This window comes from Pinus tabuliformis, chromosome 3_2 (assembly GCF_031772625.1).
Source record: "Pinus tabuliformis cultivar Carrire ecotype Pingquan chromosome 3_2, CPIR1, whole genome shotgun sequence".
Taxonomy (NCBI): domain Eukaryota; kingdom Viridiplantae; phylum Streptophyta; class Pinopsida; order Pinales; family Pinaceae; genus Pinus; species Pinus tabuliformis.
Window position 1 is genome coordinate 848011215 of NC_142302.1, and position 22294 is coordinate 848033508.

Genomic DNA, 22294 nt, shown 5'->3' on the forward strand with positions numbered 1-22294 from the left:
CACAATGAACTGGTATTCTTGGTGGACAGGTTCCCTTGGCACTCGCGAGGTAAGTGTTTTAGTTTATAATTGCACATTTATTTTATGTCGATTTAATGGTCCTTTAAAGTCTGATAAATTTGGGGTTACTGGTTCTTTGGGGTTTTAGTATTCTTTCTTCACTATAATACAATTATTTTTAGGGAAATTAATGAAAAGCAGCATTGCAGTAATCTTTCTTCTCGTTTTGCCTATGTGGATTGCTCTTCTTAATTTTATTATTAAATTATTACATGGATTGTAGATATGTTTTCGCTTCTCAGACAAAGTTCCACAAGCAAATGCCATTTTCTTTCTCCCTGGTCTCCTGGTGATCGGTGAAGGGTTTCGAGACACATAGGACTAAAATAAAATATCTCTCACACAAAAGATATAACCATGGTGCAGCAACCAGAGACCCGAAAAAGGTACCCGCAATGTATACTTAACGCAGATCCGGCTACCTTGCCCTGTGCAAACCTACCAGTCCATGATCTACACCAAAATGCCCAAGGATCTACCATCCCTGTTGCTTCACCCATATAAATCTCACGATAGCTCGATTTTTATGTTTGTGCTACCGCGCCCTTTGCTCAAGTGAATTAATTTGTTGCAGGATTCCAATCCGAGTCTCTGCTCAGCTGTGTTCATTTCTTCACTGCAACGCTAATTCCATTTGGAACTCGCAGCTCATCCTCAGTCAGGTCATTTGGCTCCTTTCTTGGGTAAGAAATGTGAAGAAATCCGTGGAAATTCCAATCATTGCCTCGTTCTTGAAATTGCTTACCTACAATCCATTAGTACAACATTACAGCATTGCGCTGATAGCCGATAAGTTGGTAGTATGTGATTAGTGGGGAAGATTAAATGAAGTCATGGATTATGGAATTTTTTGTGCTAATTTTGGATGTATACATTTCTGAAATTGAAATTGATAGTGATGTTTCTTGTCACAGTTCGGTGTGTGGATTAGTGTGCATTTTATCACAATGAACTGGTATTCTTGGTGGACAGGTTCCCTTGGCACTCGCAGGGTAAGTGTTTTAGTTTATAATTGCACATTTATTTTATGTCGATTTAATGGTCCTTTAAAGTCTGCTAAATTTGGGGTTACTGGTTCTTTAGGGTTTTAGTATTCTTTCTTCACTATAATACAATTATTTTTAGGGAAATTAACGAAAAGCAGCATTGTAGTAATCTTTCTTCTCGTTTTACCTATGTGGATTGCTCTTCTTACTTTTATTATTAAATTATTACATGGATTGTAGATATGTTTTCGCTTCTCAGACAAAGTTCCACAAGCAAATGCCATTTTCTTTCTCCCTGGTCTCTTGGTGATCGGTGAAGGGTTTCGAGACACATAGGACTAAAATAAAATATCTCTCACACAAAAGATATAACCATGGTGTAGCAACCAGAGACCCGAAAAAGGTACCCGCAATGTATACTTAACGCAGATCCGACTACCTTGCCCTGTGCAAACCTACCAGTCCATGATCTACACCAAAATGCCCAAGGATCTACCATCCCTGCTGCTTCACCCATATAAATCTCACGATAGCTCGATTTTTATGTCTGTGCTGCCGCACCCTTTGCTCAAGTGAATGAATTTGTTGTAGGATTCCAATCCAAGTCTCTGCTCAGCTGTGTTCATTTCTTCACTGCAACGCTAATTCCATTTGGAACTCGCAGCTCATCCTCAGTCAAGTCATTTGGCTCCTTTCTTGGGTAAGAAATGTGAAGAAATCCGTGGAAATTCCAATCATTGCCTCATTCTTGAAATTGCTTACCTACAATCCATTAGTACAACATTACAGCACTGCGCTGAAAGCCGATAAGTTGGTAGTATGTGATTAGTGGGGAAGATTAAATGAAGTCATGGATTATGGAATTTTTTGTGCTAATTTTGCATGTATACATTTCTGAAATTGAAATTGATAGTGATGTTTCTTGTCAGAGTTTGGTGTGTGGATTAGTGTGCATTTTATCACAATGAGCTGATATTCTTGGTGGACAGGTTCCCTTGGCACTCGCGGGGTAAGTATTTTAGTTTATAATTGCACATTTATTTTATGTCGATTTAATGGTCCTTTAAAGTCTGATAAATTTGGGGTTACTGGTTCTTTGGGGTTTTAGTATTCTTTCTTCACTATAATACAATTATTTTTAGGGAAATTAATGAAAAGCAGCATTGCAGTAATCTTTCTTCTCGTTTTGCCTCTGTGGATTGCTCTTCGTACTTTTATTATTAAATTATTACATGGATTGCAGATATGTTTTCGCTTCTCAGAAAAAGTTCTACAAGCAAATAACATTTTCTTTCTCCCTGGTCTCCTGGTGATTGATGAAGGGTTTTGAGACGCGTAGGACTAAAATAAAATATCTCTCACACAGCCGAAAAAAATATTCACTAATGATAATGTGCTTCTTTCCTTTCCTGTAATTCTTACGATTCTTAGTTTAGCTTTATTACACCGTTACAGCTAAAGACTGCTCTCTTTTTTCTCCTGTAATTATTTAGGATTTTAGGGTTAGGTTACTGCACTGAGAGAGCCATTTATGTACATGGTGGGGCTGGGTTTAGGTTCCATTGAATATCGACATTAGCACAGACTCTTGTAAGGCAAGCTTAATATCCATGCCAGGTTGCATATGTTGAGTTCACACAAATTGAGGTGGTCTATAAGGTCAGGGTGAAGGATTCATCAACACTCGCTGTGTTTATGGGTGAGTGGATTTGAAAGTAGATTGCATTGAATACTGACATTAACACATCCATCTAAACCTGAGCACGAATTGAGCTGCTCTACTAGGTGAGGATAAATGATTTATCAAACATTTATTGAGGTGCTGGTCTGGGCTAAGTTAATGAATTGATCAAACACTTTCTTTTAATATATAGGTGCATTCAAGGGATAGTGCACTGAATATGAACATTAACACAGATCCATTTAAACCTGGTCTGATATGTACAGCTGGGTTGTGAAGCTAGGCAGCATATCTCGACAACATAGAAATGGTCATGTATTAAATCTGAATATGCATACTTGGCTTCGTAATCTCGATGTGTTTCTCAAAGCCGTGTTTGGATGCATTAAATGATAAGCATTTTGCTACATTTGGAATTGTTGCTCTTGCTTGCTGCATTTGGAATTGTTGCTCTTGCTTCATTATATTGCATTGTGGATTGCTATTTTGGTAACTCGTAACTCTTTCAATGTAGAGAAAATTCCAAACCAATGGTGAAAGCTCCAGAGATAAATCTAGGAGGCAGCAGGGAGTGGCGTTGGTCATAGGGGTAACAGGAATTGTAGGAAATTGCTTGGCAGAAATATTGCCATTATCTGACACTCCTGGTGGACCTTGGAAAGTTTATGGAGTTGCTAGGAGGCCTAAGCCAGATTGGTCTCCAGATAGTCCAGTGGAATATGTTCAATGTGATGCTTTAGATAGAGAGCAAACTTTAGAAAAGATCTCATCATTGAAGGATGTCACTCATCTCTTTTGGGTTGTTTGGGTTAGCAGAGAGATAGAGGAGCAGAACTGTGAGGACAATGGAAGAATGTTGAGTAATGTGTTAGATGCCCTCCTGCCGAATGCAGAGAATTTACAACACATATGTCTTCAGACTGGAGGGAAACACTACATTGGTCCATTTGATGCAGTGGCCATGAATCGTAAATATCAGCCTCACGAGGCACCCTTTCACGAAGAGCTACCTAGGCTACCTGTGCCCAATTTCTACTACACTCTCGAGGATATTGTATTTGAGGCTACAAAGAAGAAAGAAGGATTAACTTGGTCCATTCACCGTCCGACACACATATTTGGCTTCTCTCCTTGGAGCTTGATGAATGTTTTAGGCACACTCTGTGTTTACGCTGCCATTTGCAAACATGAGGGGTTGCCTTTCAAGTACCCAGGGAACATAATTTCGTGGGAACAATTTATGGATGCATCTGATGCAGAATTAATTACAGAACAAGAAATTTGGGCTGCCACAGATCCTTATGCAAAGAACCAGGCCTTTAATTGTGCTAATGGAGACGTGTATAAATGGAAACACCTCTGGAGAATACTCACAGAGAAATTTGATCTGGAACCATTACCATATGAGGGTGAAGGCTTCAGTTTGGCTGAGGCGATGAAAGACAAAAATCTGGTTTGGGATGCCATTGTCAATGAAAATAAGCTCCGCCCAACAAAGATCAAAGAAGTTGGAAACTGGTGGTTTTCAGATTTAATACTAAATCCACCTTGGGGAGCTGTACTTAGCATGAATAAGAGTAAAGAGTATGGTTCTTTGGGTTTCGAAACACATAAACTTCCATGGGGCAATGGATTGACAAAATCAGGTCATCTAATATTGTTCCCTAGGTTTGATCGATCCCATTGTCTTGAATAAAACCAAGCGGAGGGCTTACTTCACCGTTCATTTAGAACATGCTTTTGTGGTTCAACTTTCAAATTGTGCAGTGGAGGATTCAGGATAGTTATGCTATATTTTGAAAGTTCTAGTTGGAGGTGTTGATAATAACAGAGCATACTTCTAGAGGAACGTATTTTTGTCAAGTCGAAGTATAGCTTGTGAGACTGGTTTGAAAATTGCTTGATATTTGGCGTGTTGTAACTTTGAAATGGAATTCCAGAAAGAGCTGAATCTGTAGTCTATTATTTCATCCATTTTTCAAGCCATTTAGTTCTGTTACTAAAATCGAGCATTGGTAATCGCCATCTTACAGGATCGTTGATGTGTATCGTCTTAATCTTTATCAAATTGTGTTGCAAATTCAAGTTGATTCTATTATTTCATCCAATTTTTCAAGCCATTTAGTTCTGGTACTAATATCGAGCATTGATAATCGCCATCTTACAGGATCGTTGATGTGTATCGTCGTAATCTTTATCAAATTGTGTACGCTGTCAACATTGAGCGTTTAGAGCAATTAGTGCAAATTCAAGTTGAGGTATCATGGTTATCTACCAATACTCTTTGTTCTTTGTGTACGGCGAAGTATATGGAGTATTTCTTGAAACCACTAATTTTTACTCTAAATATGTTACTTTGATTTCATATTTCTAGATTCCCGTTTTGATATATTTCCTGATTACTTTATTATCAATGAACGAACATATGCAGTCACTAGAATATAGGCTTATACAATATAATTAAACTATTTCATCACCATAAATTATAAATTTAAAATGCACACTTAAACTTGCAAATAGATTTGGACAAACTGGAAAGTAATATAATCCATAACAAAAGAACATTAATTCAGCATAATCACAAGTTATGAACACTTCATTTTTAGGAAGTATCTACTAACTGATTGTCAAAAAGGTACACTACACCAAACCATAGGCTCCCTGTTGCACCAGCTCTCATTGCAATAGAGGCCAACCCCTAAGCTAAAACTATGAATCCACAACGGTAATTTACCTATGGTTAACTTTAACTCTCTTCACATAGTTCAATTTCTCTGCTCACAAACAATTTTTCATCTACAACAACCCCAATCCATAGTACTTTTTCATCTTATAGTAATTCATTATATACACATTTACATCATTGGTTGAGGGACTGGAATTGACATATTACAATTGCAATGCCTCCAACCTCTTAATTAGGGCACTGTTATACAATACCATTCAATGCCATGTCAGAATCTTCGCTAATGGTTAGTTTTGCAACCATGGTTAGTTTTGGCTGCAAACTAACTTATTTACTAGTTTTGTTTTAAAATAACTAAATGGCAAGTCTATCATTTTGGTCTTCTTAATATATTGCAACTTTTGTTTTGAATATTATTATCTTCGATGAGGAAAAAAACAACATTGTGTTAGAAGTAGCTCCTTGACTGTGAATAGAATGTTTGTATTTACTTCCTATTTTATAATACCAAGTAAGTGTTTTATGTTTTTTTTTTGTAATTTTTATGATATTTGTAGATGAGAGCTAATTGATTATTTGAAATTTTATTTAGATTAACATTTAGCTTCTTTGTAATTTTTATGGTGTTTGTAAATCAGATCGAATTGATTATGTCAAACTAAATTCTGATCAAACACTAAGTATAGTTTCTTTGAATTCAATACTTGGACCCCCACTATTGAATGATCACATCTAGCAATATCTTGATAATATCTACAAAATCCTGTAGACCACGCTCATTGAAGCCCATTATTGGTCTTTGTGTATTCTACTCAGTTATGCAATCTAGGTCAAAAGTATTGGAGTGCAAGATTGAATTATCATAGTTGGAAAAATGATAGGTCGTGCTAATACTATACACATTAAATTGCATGTTATCATATTGATGTGGAGTTATGAACTTTAAAATTAACTAAATACTATACACATTAAATTGCATGTTATCATATTGATGTGGAGTTATGAACTTTAAAATTAACTAACTTTTAAATTCAATTTTTTTAAAATAATTATGGAGTATGTCTTTCCATTATGTTAGACAAACATCATAATGATTTCCAAGATGTTATTTATCATATTGAGCCCAAGAAAACAAGTAATGAGAACTTTTGACATAGGGTAAGGGTGGGTTTTTGTTTTAGCTTCAACCACCTTTTTGAAGTGTAGTAAGAGTGGTTTTCTTTTCTACTTCAACTACCTTGTTTAAGTGTACAAATTTTGAAAATCTAGTTAATTTGAAATTTTTACATCATTTCAATAAGGCCGCGTGTTTATCACATAGAAATAGAATTCTTAGTATTAAATATTCAAATACTTTTTTGCAAACATCTTAAATCTGTCCACCAATAATCTAGGTATGTTCAAGTAGATAAAACACTAAATTACTTATACAAGCTTTACGGCATGATCTAATTAAGCATATATGAAAACTAGATTTATTAATAGCCAATATATAACAACACATTCAAATCCTAAGTTTCATTTAAGGCATACCAAATCACTCAACATTTCATCTTCAGTATCCCAATAAATTACTGTATCAAACCAATCATGAAATTAAAAAAACATTGGTACAACCCTTTATCACAATATGAATATAAAGTACAACATCCTATCTTTTCCAATGTTGGCATATCAAGTTCTTCCTCTTTATCTCAATCGAGGACTTCTCCAAAGCATCCTAGACTCTAGTAAGAGAATCCACATTCACTACAAACCTCAACCAACAAGAACGTTTAGCAAGACATCTCCTTAAATGAGGAGCTTATAGCCCACTTGCTTCACCAACATGGATCATATACATAATTAAATTCAAATCCATGTTTATTTGTCTCATTTAGAGGTCCATGTTCTTCTAATCATTGCAAGGCATGTTCCAACATTTCAATGCTAAGTGCAAACTTCTATGTGCCATGGTCTTCTACAAGCATGCACGATTGAAATGTCATCCAATTACACACTCATGTCTAGTGTAACTTGTGTATGAAAGTGTATGTCTTGATGAGTGCTTAACAATGGCCAACCCACTATGTGAGGTGTCAATCATCAAAACTATTTGTGCATAACCCTATCAAGAATTCAAATCAGATTGTCAATTTCTTCATCTATCCCTCTCTTTTAAATATAGAGCACATCCAACCACTCATAATTATGAGGCATATGGTTGAGATAAGTGATGAAGTTGTTGGTTCTAATTGTCCAAAAAAATGGCTTCTAATTGTATATCCAAAAGCAATGTTCAATCCAATCAACAAACTCCCTTTTAGTTTGGGTTGAGGATTATTTAATAGAGTATATTCTATGTCTAATACATTCTCGACACTTCCATTCTAGTGATTTTGATGAAAGAACAATTATTTATATTTTGTAATCAACTAGTGAGAATGTGAAGATATCTCTCTCCTTCATCTTATCACTTACTCTACAGTTTTCTTCTTTTATATCCTCTTATCAATAATGGCTTGCACAAATGTTCTCTTTTCGTAGACATCCTAAATGGCTATCCAATTTGATAGTGTATGCAACTAACCAGGGTGTGGCATCAAGGTGAATAGTATGAGCTAAAGCTACTCTTAAAAGTTAGTCCAACATTGTCACACCCACCATTAGTTTTATGTTTGAAGCTTTATCATGTATAAACTATTTCCAATCCTCCCTCTTTCACATAGACAAGATAAACAAATAAATACACAATCAATTTTTGAGGGAGTTAGAAAACATTTAACATATGTTCAATTGCATCCAACATGACAACAAAAGAAATTAAAACCTAAATTGTTTTCTTAATTTTTATTTTCCTTGATAATTAACAAGGAATTGAGAATATATAATTTCTTATAAAGAAACTTAAGAAATGCATTTTATCTGCCCATTGTTGTCCTCATACAATGTATTGCCCACATTTACTAGAATATTCCCTTATTTCCAAGTTGATTTTATCCAAATAGATAGGACAACATTCCATTGTCAATGGTGTATAAATGAATTGAATTTTATGCAAAGGGAGATAATTTTTAAATAATGACACAATCAAACAAGAAAGTTGTTTTTTTAAGGTGTATTGTTTGTCAATATTTCTTCTTTATGAGTTGGTTGTAGAATAAGGTCGCTACACAGAACATTGAGGAGGGAAATATGGCTTACAAGTGATAATGCTTACTATTAAATCCACATGGTTTCAATTCCTAACACAACAAATTCCAATTTCAAGTCGAATGAATCCACGTGAAATATAAGTGCAAAAGAGTGGATTTCATCCATCAATTGAATAATTATCTATGATGAAAATTTCCCACATGTTTCCCATAAGGCCCAATGACTTTGGAACAGGCAAATTGCTATATATGATTAATCCAACACTTTAAAAATTGGATTGGAATGAAAACTAGGGAAACACCTTTTTCATTATAACCTCTAATCATAGGATTCATAATGAATTAGACAGTGGGTGTCTTTTCATTGTTGATGTTTATCAATTTCCAATGGAGATTGAAATTCTAAGTGAAACAATCAAAACTATCACTAGGGTATGAGTTCTCACCATTAAAATAACCACAAGAAACAATTGACTATGAATAAGAGTAATATATCAAGAAAATCTAAATGATTCTCACCTCACATAAAAATCAATTACATAATGGACACAACGATTTTAACTTGGAAACCCAAATGAGAAAATCAACTTTGAATGGTTGCTGAGTTTTTCATTTATACAATCTTTAGTTACAACACAAACCATGCCTCTATGGGCATATTCCCTTCCTTGGCTCTATTTTTCCCTCAACGGAAACTACTTCTAAAACCATGTTCTCACAAGGTGTGGTGTCGTTTCTTTTATGAGCTCCCTTTTTCATACTATTCGACTCAAACTTGTTATTCTAAGTTCTCCTTTAGATACATGATGATATTGCCTCACAACACTCCTTAGATGCCTCAACAATGGTATACAACTTCTTTTTAACATAGATGATGCATGCACTACCAATTAGTCCACTATGTTTTCATTACAAATGATCATGGTACTCCGGTTTAGATTATTTACTTCAATTGATATGCTCTCATGTATGGGTTTCATACTTAGACATGGTATTATAAATTATAAGCTTGTTATGAATATAGTAAACATTAAGTGTCATATAATAATATTTCAAAACATTAACAATATTTTTATTTGCCTTGTTGTATCATGGGGGACATAATTTTCCTTTAGATATGTAACATATCCAACCCCAAGGGTCATGTTATGGAGGTAGAGTATCAATTTTTATATTTTTCTTTTCTTTTTGGACCATCTCCAATCTTTTTCTTTTAGATCACCCTCCTCTTCTACTCATCAAGAGCTTTCCAATGAAATAACTTTTTCATTTTCAACTATCGGCATAATGTTATTGCCATCAGAAGAATTACCACTCTACGCCATGTCAGCATCCATATAGCTAACACATGGCAATCATGTGCCTATGTGCCATTCCATACTACACCATGTCAAATGGACACATTGTTGACATGTGGTGGTGCTATGCCCACATGTCTCCACCACATTGTGCCACCTCCATAGGAGAGGCATGTCAATTGACAGACCACATTTGGATCCAATTTTTTCATAAAAGTTCCAGATGTTCAGTGATCCATATACATTCTAATTGTTATGATCTTACACCTTAGAGATGATAAGAAACCAATAATTACGCCGTAAGGCGTTTCCCTTTGAAATGAATTGCCCCAGCTGCCACCGTGTCCTATTATTGACCATGGATTTGTGGTGTTAGACAATTGAATGAAGTGTGATCGTTGATCCAACACTGATCCAAAACTGAACGGTTAATGAGGAAGCGGGACGGACGCACCGCTAGTGAGCCATTTGTTTCGTAGCTGACATGTGCTTGGATCACACTGCCAACAAGGGCTCTGCCTGGACTTGAGCTCTGAACCTCCGCCTCATGCGCAAAAAAAAGACCATCACGATGATGAAGCAGAAGAAATCCTCCCTCATAACGCTGGCGAGAAAAATGAAATCGACATCTTTCCATCGAAAATGTTGTAATAATGTTGATCTTGAAACAGGCGGCCAGATCATGGCGCCATTGACAGAAGACTCTGGACTCTGCAGAAGATTGTTCCCGGCGGCAAGAAAATGGAAGTTCATACACTTTTTCAAGAGACCGCCGACTATATTTTGAATCTTCAAATGCAAGTTCAAGGTTTGGAAGCTCTTGCAGATTTGTACACTGCGAATTCTGCAGGTCATGTGGTCGAGTCCGCCCCTCTACAGGACCGATTAGCATCCTGCGCTGCACAGGTCTGATATGGTATATACGCGAGCTTTCTTGCTTGTCTATATAATTTTAACTATGGAGTGTATATATGAAGGCAACGAGGATGTAGCTGGTTGTTACCTCGGAATGTTTCTCACTGTATGGTATGGTTGTATAAGGCCGATAAATTTACTCTCTGTAAAGGTACTACTCCTATTTCTTAATATCTAAAAGGGGTGAGGATTAAATATGGAAAAATGGCCTGCTATTTTACTGAACACCACACAAAGAAGAGTATTGAAATATGGAAAGAAAGGGATCTGAGACGAGTAGAGAAAGAGGAGCGCAGAAGAGCTAGAGGTAGACTGAGAAGTCAATCAACATTGTTAGAGTGGCTCGCTGTTGCTGTTCCATGAATGACGCCGAAGAATAAAACTCGCTCCCACACAGAACGCCAATTTTTTTAGTCCGCCTCTTGTCCTCCTCAGCCCTTATGACGGCACGCCAGACCTTATATATAAAGGTGCGACGATGTTTACACTACAAATTGCATATTGATTTTCACATTTGTGTGTTTTTGAAATTTGTACTTTGTGCTCGTAGAAGCGAGATATTCTATAAGATGTGTACTTCGTGCTCGTAGAAGTGAGGTATCTGCTTAACGTTGTTTGTTTTCCAAGTTTGTTTATCAGAATGTTTCAATAGATACATGTGAATCTAATTTGGTATCTATTTATCAATAGATACATGTGAATCTAATTTGGGATGTATTTATCAGGAGATCAAAAATAGGGTTTATAGATGTATTTTTTTTTTATTTTATTTATATTGGATTTTTTTTTGTAATGAGAATTTTTGTATTAAAAAAAAAATTGCTACTGGAACAGGTTGCTAAAGCAGTATATAGGAATGAAGGTTACAATTTTTGTATTAAAAAAATTGTTATTAGAACATGTTGTTAAAAATTCTTCAATAAATGTAAAAGGAAGAGGACAAAAAAACCATACTTTTCTTGACAAAAAGAGAGCAGGGGATTCAAGACTAGATCTATTGAAAATTAAATACATTGTTTTTGAGTACATGAATAGATTCTTACAAATTTCTTGCACAAGGTAATATAAAAATAAAACTTCTCTAGAATTTAAGTGAAACCATATTTTTACTAGATATGTAGGAAGATCAAGACACCAGATTTTGGAGATTTCTTACTTTGATATTTTCTATATTTTATTAATGGTTAATAACATTGATTAATTTTTAGAACATTAAAAAAAAAGATTACATATTTTTCTTCTTTACTTCTTACTTATTTTCTAAAAGACTGTTTTTGTCCTTTCCTTAGGTGAAACCTCTTCCTCAACAGGTGAATTGATGATCTCTAATTGCACTAGATCTGGAACTACCTGATCAAAATGGGATATTGAATTAATCATTCAACCTTGACTTTTGCTTCTGTAGAGTGCAGAATTCCAAATCTATTTCTAGAGGGACAATGGAACTGTGTGATCGAAATGGGGTATTGAATTAATCATTCAACCTTGACCTCTGCTTCTGTAGAGTGCAAAATTCCAAATTTATTACTGGAGGGAGAATGTTGGTGAGACTCAAATCTATTAGAATGAGGCCTTTTGTGTTTCCATGGAATTTGTTTGAATGTTCATTGCTATTTATTAATTTGAGAAGATGACGATGAAGTAGAAAGAAGTTGAGATATCATAGTATTTGGAAATTTTTTTGTAAAACACATACTTATCGCAAAAAATACATTTGAAAGGAACTTGCTCATAATCTAGAACCTGAAGATGACTTGGACCCTCCAAGTCAGCTAAATTACCTTTGGGAGTTTTGCAAAATACATTTCAACACAAATTTTGGCATGCTAGAAGTTGTATTCCTTGGATTGTAAAGTAGTAATATAGCAGGTCAAATTACTTTTGGGATTTTTGCAAAATACATTTCTAACACAAATTTTGGCACATGAGAAGTTGTATTCCTTAGAATGTAAACTAGTAATATAGCGGGCCAATTTTTCGATAGATTTAAAAATACCAAAAATAAAGGGGAAGATATGAAAGGGGGAAGATATGACAATTTGATCCCAGCAGGCATAGAAAATTTCTATGTTAGGATTAAAATTAAAATTCAAATAGATGAGAAACATTTTCCTGGAGTCTATGAAGGAAGGCTCAGATCTGAAGATCAGATCTCTGTCCTCACATTCAACAATAAAAGCATGATATCTGTTTCCACAGTACAGAGTACCAATGAGTTCAAGATCTACCTAATTGTTAGAAATATGTTCTAAAATAGAAGTATAATTAGGGCAAAGGTGGATAACCTTACCCATCAACCCTTTTTTCCTTGAGAATTTTAACATTCTTGTTGACTGCAGAAGAAAATTCCAAATTAAGAGAAGGAATTGTGCCGGCTCCTTTTACAAAGCTACTTAGGTGAATCATTGAACCATGGGGCAGTCAAAGACCACCCAGCAAAGAACTCTTTAAGTCAACAACTCTGATTTGCGAGCGAATTCTTAAAACTCGGCCATTAACCAGTAAGGACACAGCAACAAAAAAAAGAAAAAAGAAAAGAAACTCGCAAACATAATAAATCCTCAGTCATGGAAAAGGAGTCCTGGAATGAGTGAAAGGCGGCAGCTGAGCTAGCAAACGGAAATTGCAAATTCCTGCAGCAGCTGAGGGCGATGGCTAGGATTACCCTAGCCGCTCCGTCGGGCTCTTTTTTTCATTTTTTGGTATAGGTGCTTATCAGATCCTCCCCAGGTTAACATGGATGTATTCTAATGGATTTTAATGATGTAGTTGGAACTGTAATTAACTTTTTTCTGTGCAATAAGTAAAATGAGAAAAGTAAGTGTCTTCATATGGCCACCTTGTTGAAGCGAGCGCAAGTAGAACAATCCTTTAACGAGACTCGTTGATTAACCTACCGGGCTATTCATTTTTCCCCTTTAATCACATCAACAACCTTTCTCCATAAACTTGTCGGCTTTAAGAGATTTCTGAGCAGAATTTCGCCCTTTTTTTTAATAATTTAAATTTAAAAGAATGACAGTTATAGATGAAAATGAAAACAATTGCAGCCTGCTGCTCATAGAATCTTTTTATTGAAAAATTGTTATGCCCAGCTTACTCATACCTATTCCTATAGACTTGGCGTGTATATTGCCTAAAATACTTGTTTAACCAAAAAGCTACCACAGCATAACTATCACAAAAGATTACAGAGAATTTGGCCCTCGAGGGGCTTCTTCATTCGTGCCAACGTAAGAGTCTGCACTGCATGATTGACTGAGCTCATATTCACATCGAACGAGTCCATTTATTGGCCTCGAACACGGCAAACTCTACAGATGGCTTGTAGGGGTGCTGAATATCTGAAGTCGCTCCTTCGCACATGTTGGACCAAAATGAGAAGAGGTCTGAAGATTTTTTGTAATTCGATGACCAGAGTATACAGGAAACCCAATTTGTCTCCACCCGCTTATATTTCCTCTTGTGAGCATGCATACAAGCTCCAAAAACATGCTCCCATTCATTAGATGCCAACATTTGGATGGCAGATTCAATTGCACGCTGATCCCTAAAACAGCTTTCTGCCGTTGCTTTGTATTTCCAATCTCCTTGCCATCTGGTCCATTTGCCAATTCACATTGAGCATTATAAACATCGCATTCACACAAGACACCACACACTGCTTGATGTACCATCACTTACTTTAATGGGAATACCTTTTTATTTTTATGAAAGGCTACCTATTTATTGTGCTTGAACTATTTGACACCTTTGCTGACCTATTCATGTTGGTAATTCCACTAACAACTCTGGACGATAAGGAGGGGTGGTTTCCTTATACTTTGTTGACACCAGTTAAATTTCATTTTGTCTATATGCTCTCCAGAATTTATCTGTAACATGTTTTCAGAACTTTATTTACCATGTTTGTTGTACCATCGATTTGCAAATGGGAAAAAAAGTACCAATCACTTTGAAAATAAATATACTTATCACTTGTAATTGTTTTGTGCACTCCATGCAAATGCACACTATCCTTGACCGAAGAAAATGAATCATTACCTATATGTTTTGAGATCGTTCCAATATAAAATTTTCGAAGATTTCCAACAAACATTTGTCTCCTATTTAAATGGGTGGTTGAAATTATTTTATGCAACACTCCCCTTAATTACAAAAAACAAAAATTTAAACTAAGATATTTTCTGGTCCAAGTCTGAGCTATGCTTACAATTTAATTTTTATTTGACATCAATTGGATTTCCTTTTCTTTTCTTCATTGCTTTAGCTTTGTCTTTTTGTTGTAAGCTTCAGATTTCAATGTCTTTATTGGTTGGTGCAACTGTTCGATTCTTGCAAGTTGTCCATGCATGTCCTCTATTTCTTCAAAAATTGGCTTGTATGTAAACGACTACCACATGTCACCTTCCATAGCTTGCTCTTCATCAATTTGCTCCAAAATAAATCATAAAAATATTTTGTCTCTCAAGGACACTATTGCATGGAAATTTCATTAACATTTTTATTTTCTACAACATCCATGTTGCCTTCAACATTCATTGTTGCAATTTCTATGAAAACATCATTAACACATGGTGTTTCAAGCCATGTTTCAAGAAGTTTTAGTGTGAGAGATTCTCAATGAATACATCAACCTCTTTCTCAATGAAGATAAGTTATTGTAGCATATGCCGCTAATCAATGCCAACGGCATGTCCGTGTTTATTTTAAAATGATTTAATGTATCTAACATCATCTACAATATAATCTGAAAGATAACCCATCAATCATAACAAACCATAACAGCTAGATTCTTTTAATGTCTTAAAAAAAACCAATGGATGCAACTTTGCGAGAGAAAAATGGCATTGCCACAGTAATATAAATCATAGCAGAGATCTTCATTCATATATATATATATATAATGAGTATGTACTATAGAGATTTATTTATCTCAATGATAACTTGAGATTCTTCCAGTTATGACAAAAGAGTAAAATATTTAAAATAGAGCATGGACTATAGAAAGTAATATAAATCATAGCAGAGATCTTCATTCATATATATATATATAACGAGTATGTACTATAGAGATTTATTTATCTCAATGATAACTTGAGATTCTTCGAGTTATGACAAAAGAGTAAAATATTTAAAATAGAACATGGACTATAGAAATTTATCTGAATGATAACTTGAGATTCTTGAGATTCTTATCCCACGCTGCATACGATTTCAGTGTATGTAAATGAAAAATTAATAGATCAATTTAATCTTAATTTTGACGGATTTGATTACCTATTCTTCCCCACTCTATGCTATTCTTCCCCACTCTATGCCTTATGGCGTTTCCTTTGCAACATAAGGTGCAAATGCTAGTTTATTATTCTTTAACTAATTCCTTGAGATGATAAATAAATAATTTATTTATTTATTATTTCTAAATAAAAGTTTAAAAACTTTTTCCCTCCTAACCAAATATAATAAAATATTCCAAGTGGTTATTCCAAGAATGAGATCAATAATATTCTATTATTGCTCATTATTCGAGGATAACTCAATATTTTGTTATAAATAGAAGGGTTTTACATTCATTATTCACTTTTGATTATTTTCATTGTTGCACTCATTGTTGTAACTCTGATTATTTTCATTGTCACACACCATATTTTTGTTGGGTTTACACATTATAGAGGAGAGAGACTCTACACAAGCTGAAGACGTTTGAGGATAGCCAAGAACCCATCCCATAGAGGGGGACTAGTAACATTTATCTGTTCTCTTCACAAGTGTTATAATAAAATTATTCTTTACATATCTGGTTTCCATTGGATGATTGGAGTTATTACTCTTTCTTTTTGCTGTTTAACTATGATTGTGGCATAGATCCAGACTTTGGCAGGTTTTGTTTCTATCAGTTGTTGCAGATCTACAATGTTTAGCAACCATTTATATTGTTGAGATTGTTTGTCATCCACAATCTTAAGTGGGTTCTTTTCGTACATCATTGAGAAGAAAACACTACAAAAAAATTGGTGACTCCACTGGGGAATAATTTTGATTCAGAAACCTGGGTCTCCAATACAAAAATTGGCAACTCTGTTGGGTTTTATACTTCAGATCCAGAAACCTGGGTGACCTTTGGTTTTCAGCTTAGGGTTTCTTATTTTTTCAATTCTCTTAATGTTTCCTAGTTTTTTAACCCTAGATCTGATAAATTTCTGACTTCCGCAAGATTTCTGGTCATTTTTGCAGGTCACAGGAACCAGCCGCGATAAAGGTGACACTTTTTTTTTCCTGAGATTTGCCGAGTTGGATCCACGGAACAGAAATCGCAGTTTTTAGCTCAAAAAGTGTGATTTGGGCTTCAGAACGCACCTTTCAGCCCAAAAAGTGCAATTCCTGCAAAGAAACAGGTCAGTACCTGCGATTTCTGGGTTTTTCTCAGATCTGTTTCTAGGTTTTGCAGAGAGTTGTCTGCTAGGTGTCTGACCTCTGTCTCATCCTACTTAGGCCTTGATCCACTATGTTTTACTCGTTGAAGTCGAATTTAGCCTCCCCTAGAGCTTCTAGTACACTTCCACCTTTCTAGGAGGAGTTTAGCTGAGTGAGTAGTTTGAGTTTCTCAGCCACATTTTCCAGATCTATACCTTTTTGTTTCAGATCTGTTCAGATAGGTTGTTACCATCCATAATGTCACATTTCCACTTGTTTGGTCATTTTCCTTAAGGTCCCATCGGTTTCCCTAGGTGTTTCACCCATCTCCCTATCTTTTTGCAGCGATCTTCCCTCTAGTTTTTTGTTGTTGCTGCACCACTTTCCAACAGCTTAGTGTCACTTGATCCTAGTCACATCGACATTTAGATCTCTTGACCGTTTTAGTGTATTTCCCATCGGTTTAGCCACCAAGCAGTACAGTGTTTGCAAACTCAGTTTGGGTGGGGTTAAGTTAATTGTTTTGTTGTTCATTTTCTGTTATTTATTTCAGTTTATTTTCAGCAAGCCTTTTTCTTTTTTACAAACACGATCTAGGCTTAATCAATTAATACATTTGCACACACAAGCACACCTTAAGCGAAGGGCGCTTGGTTTACACCGCCAAGCCAAGACTTAACATAATAAATTTATCTCCTCGCATCGAGACAAAGATATATTGCTAATCTCCCTTCACCATTTCCGTGTTCCATGTGTCCTATCATCATTGCGCCACCAAGGCGTGTGTCACAGAGACTATTAGGCCTTCACCCCTAGTTTCTGCTTGGGCGTATTACTCCTCCCCGTCAGATTTGAGTTCATAGCCCTCCGAGTCCCCATACCGACTCTTCTCCTGGTTCTTCTGATTCCTCATCTGATTTCGAGCCTCCTTCACCACATATCGTCACCATGTCTGGACCCACAGCTAGTGCAGGAACCCAACCTAGTGTTGGCTCCGATTCTATACCGGTGGTCACATCAAGCGGAACAATCTCAGGAACCGTTCCGACAACCCCCATGCTTCCCTTTATGGCTGGGTTAAGTCTACTAGATCTTAACCAGTTGATAAACAACCCCATACACCATGATGCTGGTTGGCCCTCTATGCCGACTAAGCTTCCCTCAGACATCCCAAAGTTTAAAGGTATTGCTGGAGAGGATCCTACCAACCATGTTCGATCCTTCCACATGTGGTGTTCGTCCAAATCCATAACCAATGACTCCATCTGTCTTCGGATTTTCAAACGCACGCTCACTTGAGACGCTGCAAAATTGTATGTAGACCAGCCCTCCGCATCTCATTTCATTTTCGTGATGCTTGCTAAAGTGTTCCTTTCATATTTCCAGTTACCTCTCCGGTACAACATTGGTACAGAGCTATTGACCACATTCCGTCAGTCCTCCGCCACTCGCCTTTCTGACCATGTTCAAGAGTGGCGTCGAAGGAGGAGCACATGTCGTGCCTCACCTTTCGAAGACTGTGTCTATCTAGATTGGTTTCTTAAGAGCCTTTTATCCCCCATTGGGAAAGATGTTGCATCCCATTTTCCTCAGACCGAGGAAGAAGCTCTCCAGATCGCTTTGAGATATGATCTGATTTATGCACAATCCGGTTATGTCTATATCGTCATTCCAAACCTCCCTCGTCCTGGAAGTGCCAATGCACTGGGGGCATCTCATGTCGTTGACAGTATCGTTGGATCTTTTTCACACTCTTCGCCATATACTCAACAAAGTTATGGCTACCCGCTGGGGGCACCAGTTCCTCCAACACTTATGCCCTCCTTGCTAACAACATGTTTCCAGGACCCCAACCTGTCTACCAAACTGTTTCTCCTCCTTATGCACAGCCTAACGCTCTAGCCCCTCAAGCATTAGTGTCGCAACCCATCTTCCCCAACCTTCTGGTCCCGGTGACTACCATATCCTTATGATGAAATTTGATGAGGTTAACCCCTCCAATATCAACCTATAAACTCAATCGCGTCTATATGAAAAGCCCTCCACTTTGTCAGCTACTGAGTCCAAAACCAGAGTATCATTGAGCCTCTTCTGACACCAAATGGTCCTTTACAGATTCCTCAACCTAAAGTTAAGGCCATTCCCAAAATCCCAAAGGGACCACTACGTCGTAATGTGGCTTCTAACATAGTTGCCCATACATACAGTATAACAGACGACTTGGCACAATCACCTGCCGCCATGTCGACACTGGAAGTCCTCCAGTCATGCCCTTCCCAAAAGAAAGCTCTACTAACTGCCTTGGGTGCAGTGGATCCTTCTGATGATTGTTTGATTGTCTTCCCGGTTGATACATCATAGCACCCCCCATTGCCTTCATCTGTTGCTTTCCAGATACCAGTTAGAGTCTGTAATGCCATCATCTCTAGATGCATTATTAACGAAGGCGCATCCACCTGTGTGATGTCCACTGCTATTTGGAAACAGATTAAGTCACCTGAGTTGTCCCCCTCCACCATCACTTTGCATGCTTGGGATGGACACCCCTCCCAACCCCTTGGCATGTAACACAACTGTTCAGTGACCTTTGCGGGCAAGACTGTCCATGTCGATATCGAAGTCATCGATGCCCCTTTGGATTACAGCATTATCTTAGGTCGTAAATACACATATGCCATGTCAGCTGTCGCGTCTGCGATGTTCCGCAATATGTGCATCCCCCATGAAGGGAAGATCATTACCATTGATCAGTTCACTTGGTATGAGCCGAAATCCATGACCTCCCTCGAGTCCATTATCTCGTCGATGTCCAATAACTAGTCTTCAACTCCTTGCACCAATGTCTCACCCAGAGTCTATAAGGATCCCTAATTATTGGGTGCTTTCCCTGGTCCTCCCCCTCCCATTTCTGAACCTACTTCCGTGAGTGTTTGCATGTTACAAGTGTCACAGGCTGCTCGTAAGCTGTCTGGTACATCTGTTCAACAACCAGATCCTCAGCACCGTGTTGTTTCTCTTCCAGCTGAACCCTCTGGACCCACTCCCCCAGGACCTCCTCCATTCGTGGGTCTCCTATGTTCCCACCAGGAACTATTCTGCCAAGTCTCAACCATCCAGGAGCTATTCCGCTAGGACATTATCCTTCCGGCCAGATACCTTTCTTATTCCCCCCTTCATAATTTTTTATGTACCTATCATGGCTTCTTTTGTCCTTCCTAACATGACTCTGGGGATCTCAGTATGGTACATCGATCCCCCTGCAAACATTTCGCCCGGTAAGCCAAGACCATATCACGCTTTGACCCCGGTTTAACTGGTCCCCATGACCCCTGCCACTGCTTCAGTTCTATTACAACCTCAATAAGAACCAACTCCTGTTGCGAAGGCATCTGGCTAGAGGGGCAAAGCTAAAAGGAAATATTTGAGAGACAAGGCTCCCCAAGCTCCTCCAGCCCCTAAGGCCCCAAAGCTGACACCCTCGTGCGCTTTGTGTCAAGTTGTTGGGCACGCCACCAACAATTGTCCTGATCTTCCTCAACTTAAATCTTTGGTTCATGAAGCATTCCTTGAGTCGAATATCCCAAAAGTCCATGTTAACTTACTGGTCCCACCTAAGAAACTCAAAACGCTTCGCACAAACCAACCTTGTTCCCTATGTGATCTTCATGGTCACTATTCCCATTGTTGCCCTCGTTTCAATGAATTTCGCGATTGCCTTGGGGTGATTCATGAATACGAGGCCACTTGTAGTGGAGCCTCTACTCCTCTACTTGTGGATTCTAGTACCACTAGTCAACCAAAACAAGGAGACTTTGGCCCTACTATTGTGATCCCTCCCCCCGATGTCGAGATGACGGACACCACAGGCCCCATTCTTTACCTATCGTCATCCTTGAGTTCCTCGCAGGCAAACCTTTCTGAGGTTTCTACACGCATTTCTATTGAACCTCCTTCGAAAGAATCCCAGGTCTCAACATCAGTAGATCCTCTATCTACTAGTCCGTCGTCTACCATTCAAGATGATGCATATGTGAACTTTATTTCTCAGGTTGATGCACCAAGTAATGCCACCACATCATGTAGTCAGTCTTCCTCCTGTCCGCCATCTCTCAGCCTGATAAGGACACCATGGAAGTTATGTCTACCCCTGATTACCCTTACCCTTAAGTAAGGGGGCATTTCTTCAGAGGATTTTGAAGGCCATTTCCTTCCTAATTCTCCCAATGCGCTCTACCTCAAGAAATTTTTCTCATAGCACATCCCTTTGATTTATGTGTCTTTATTTCTACCATGAAGTTAGGTAGATTGCATCATCTCATCCGTTGCCTTTTGCACCTTTTAGATGGATCCCTCATCCACACCGTATATCGGTCATGCCGACAGTGCGAGTCACTTCTCCCGGAATCTAGCCTCGACAACTTGGGCCATTTTTACCCCCTTGCATACATTAGTCCTTTCAAATGGCGTGTGTATTGGATCTGCCACCAATATTAGGGCAAATATGATGCAGTGATAAGTTTTTTAGTCGATGCCCTTGCTCATCGCATCCTTAATCTTCATGTTCGTTTAGATTCCTTGCTACTTGTCATGCAATTGAATGGTGTGTATCATGTGCATAACCAAGTCCTATCTAGAAAATATCTACGAGTTAAGCTATTGGTACGTGAATTTGAAACCATTATGTTCATTCATGTGCCTAGAGCCCAAAATCACTATGTAGATAACATCGCAAACAACATTCTAGATTGGCATTTATCACATGTATACCACAAAAGATAACTATAAACAAAACAAATGGCGAACCATCATTGTCATATAAAAATGCATAATCATATTATGTATCATACAAGTGTTTGGAGTCCACCACTCTAAATACATCTGGTACGCCCATAGCATACTGGGGGGCACATAGGCCCCTATATCATCCTCTGGAGGATCTCCTGCTAGGCTGAGTTGAGATGCTTGAATCCCTTTTTCGAGTAGTCGACACACAATGGTGCTCCACAAACTCCTCATGCTAGGGGGAATCATTCCCGCCTTTGCATACCAGATCAACATCTCATGCTTGGGGGCATGATGGTTTTCCCCTGGTCATCTTCTCAATTAAGTCTCAGCCT

General features: G+C 37.5%; 1 pseudogene; it reads left to right on the forward strand.

Annotated features, from left to right (window-relative positions):
- The first annotated feature begins 1007 nt into the window (after window positions 1-1007).
- Window positions 1008-4395, forward strand: LOC149183329 (3-oxo-Delta(4,5)-steroid 5-beta-reductase-like; annotated as a pseudogene).
- The last annotated feature ends 17899 nt before the right edge of the window (window positions 4396-22294 follow it).